This window comes from Rattus norvegicus, chromosome 7 (genome assembly GCF_021556685.1).
Source record: "Rattus norvegicus strain SHRSP/BbbUtx chromosome 7, alternate assembly SHRSP_T2T, whole genome shotgun sequence".
NCBI classification, from domain to species: Eukaryota; Metazoa; Chordata; class Mammalia; order Rodentia; family Muridae; genus Rattus; species Rattus norvegicus.
In genome coordinates this window covers 18,465,535-18,468,682 of record NC_141540.1, presented here as the reverse complement: position 1 = coordinate 18,468,682, position 3,148 = coordinate 18,465,535, and the positions used below count along the sequence as shown (strand labels likewise).

General features: G+C 41.3%; 1 pseudogene; it reads right to left on the bottom strand.

Annotated features, from left to right (window-relative positions):
* Positions 1–1,669: 1,669 nt before the first annotated feature.
* Pcgf6-ps3 (polycomb group ring finger 6, pseudogene 3) lies at positions 1,670–2,699 on the bottom strand (annotated as a pseudogene).
* Positions 2,700–3,148: the final 449 nt, after the last annotated feature.

Below are 3,148 nucleotides of genomic sequence, written 5' to 3'. Positions count from 1 at the left end.
TGTAGATGTACCACATTTTCTGTATCCATTCCTCTTTTGAAGGGTATCTGGGTTCTTGCAATCTTCTGGCTATTATAAATGAGGCTGTTATGAACATAGGAGATGAGCATGTGTCTATATTTTGTGTTGGAGCATCTTTTTGGTATATGCCCAAGAGAGGTAAAGCTGGGTCCTCAGGTAGTTCAAGGTCCAAAATTCTGAGGAACCTCCAGACTGATTTCCAGAAAGGTTGTACCAGTCTGCAATCCCACCAACAATGGAGGAGTGTTGTTCTTTCTTCACATCTTCACCAGCATCTGCTGGCACCAGAGTTTTTGATCTTAGCCATTCTCACTGGTGTGAGGTGGAATCTCAGGATTGTTTTGATTTGCATTTCCCCTGTGACTAAAGATATTGAACATTTCTTAAATGCTTCTCAGCAATCCGGCATTCCTCAGTTGTGAATTTTTTTGTTTAGCTCTGAACCACATTTTTTGACTAAAATAAACTTTTTAAATGATTTATTAATTTATTATTATATATAAATACACTGTAGCTGTCTTCAGATACACCAGAAGAGGGCATCAGATCTCTTTACAGATGGTTGTGAGCTACCATGTGATTGCTGGGAATTGAACTCAGGACCTCTGGAAGAGTAGTCGGGTGCTCTTAACCACTGAGCCATCTCTCCAGCCCTAAAATAAACTTTTATTAAATCTTAAAAGAGGTTTATGTACAATTCCTAACTTCTTTACAAAGCACTTGCCAATTTAAGTCTAATTTTTAAAATTTCTGTACAGATTTCGAAATTTTGCTATGAAATAAGTCTATAAAATATTTATTTTAGAAAGCATCAGGATGCTAATTTTAGGCAAAATAATGTTTACAGTTAAGTCTTCGTGATAAGCAAGGTTTTCAAAATCTCTTATTCTTTATCCAAATAACAAGAAAACAAAAACATTAAGCATGGAACCAGATAATCTAAGTGACTGAAGAAACAGTGAGGATTCTGTAAACTTCTGGTAATTCACTGAAACTTTTGCTACTTTTAGAAGCAATGGCATTTTCCACAACAGCACTGAGGGAATTTTGTGACACCTGTCCCAGTGGCACAGATAGATGCAAATAAGCCATCATAAAGAAGCACCTCACATTTAAGGGACGCCAAGAAGAGTGAGCCATTTCTAACAGTCTCAGAGATGAGTAACAGTGCTGTAGTAGTATCATTGGACATTTTTAAGTTCAGAACAGGACAGGAACATGTAAGTAGCCAGTAGTTTTCTTGCTGAATGCACCCCAAGGTTTAAATTCAAAGCAAAACTGTTCTGAAGGGTACCCACTCAACCCACGCAGTTGGAGTTGGAGGGCAGAAACACAGCTCCCAAAGGACCAACCGACCTCAAAGACAGGAAGGAACCAGCAACTTCCTCTTATTTGGAATCACAAGGAAATTTAAAATTCAGTGTTTTTCAGTTTTTTCCCCTGAGTTATGAATGTTTTTTGCATAGTCTGTAGCAAATACATTCTATTGTTTCAAGTTGTACACATATTGCCAGGGTTCTGGTGCTGAAAATAGAAGCTAGCTCTTAACAAAGTAAAGCGGTGTTGGTTACATGCTCTGTGAGAATCTTTGGTGTGATGCAGATCTGCAGAAGCCTCCTTATTGTGCTTCCAATATACACTTGGATCTTCAAGTTATTTTTAAAGAAGAAACCACAAGACCATAATGAAGAACAAGTAGACCATCCTGCATTGCTGTGTCACCTATTGCATGTCGGATTTCCCTCACAGTTTGGTACCGCTCAAATAAGTGATCGCCATAGATGATATCTACCTGACAACCTGGATCAAGACACATTTTTCTTCTAAGAATTTTTTCTACATGCCCAATAGTTGCTTTTCCTGAACATGCACAAACTTCTTTTCCAGTGGCTTAAAATGTCCTGTGTTCATTAGCACCAGTGAACTCGAGTAATAAAGACATATCAAGTTCACATGGAATATGAAACACTGGCTCTAGGACTTTCTGGGTTCTTCCTTTGCTTGCTGGCACTGGCTGTTGAAGAGTAGGCTTAGGGACTTCTAGACCTCTTTCTTTATAGAAGCCATGCATTTCCTTTTCTTTCTCTTTCTGCTAGATTGATTACTAATTTATATACTATGTCTTTTAACTGCAGGTCTGCGTCTGGTGGACTACTATGTTGCATTTGCAGCATCTGTTGCTAAGATAAAAATGTCTCACAATGCAACTTTTACAAAAGGTGTGGAGACATTCTGTAATAGTGGTGGCATCTATCAAGTAACCTTTCCAAATGGAGCACAAGATGTAGGGGGTCAGCTCAACCAGGTTGATCAGGCTCTCCTCCTTATCCTAGGAGTTTGCCCGTCCAGACTCCAGACGCAGAGAGAAGTGGCTCGTCTCTTCCTCCTGGTCTTCCTCCTCTTCCATCTCCTCATCCTCTTCCAACTCCTCATCATAGTTCTCTAAGCAGCCTCGCAAGTGGCCCAGACTGCGCTCGGGCTCCAACTCCAGGGGCGGATTGAGAACAGCCAGGTGTGCCCACCTGGGACAGGGACACCAGGACCTTCTCACCAGCCAAGGGCACCGGGATGAGGACAGGCAGAGCGATGGTAGGCTTAGGTGGTGACAGCATGGCCTAGGCTCACTTGGCCTTGGGGGTGCCCTTGTTACCAGTGGCATCCATCTCAGCCTCCTCCATGGCGGGGATCAGACAACAAGCTAGCTGAGCACAAGGTGAGCAGAGTCCAGTGACTACCCTGAACCCCATTTTTAGTAGGGTTATATGTCTCCCTGTAGTCTAACTTCATGAGTTCTCTGTATATTATGGATATGAGCCCTCTATCAGTTGTAGGATTGCTAAAGATCTTTTCCCATTCTGTTGGTTGCCATTTTGTCCTAACAACAGTGTCCTTTGCCTTACAGAAACTTCATACTTTTATGATATCCCACTTGTCAATTCTTGCTCATAGAGCATAAGCCATTAGTGATTTGTTCAGGAAACTTTCTCCAGTGCCCATGTGTTCGAGGTTCTTCACCACTTTTTCATCTATTAGTTTGAGTGTATCTGGTTTGATGTGGAGGTCCTTGATCCACATGGACTTAAGTTTGTACAGCGTAATAAGAATCGATCAATCTGCATTCTTCTAC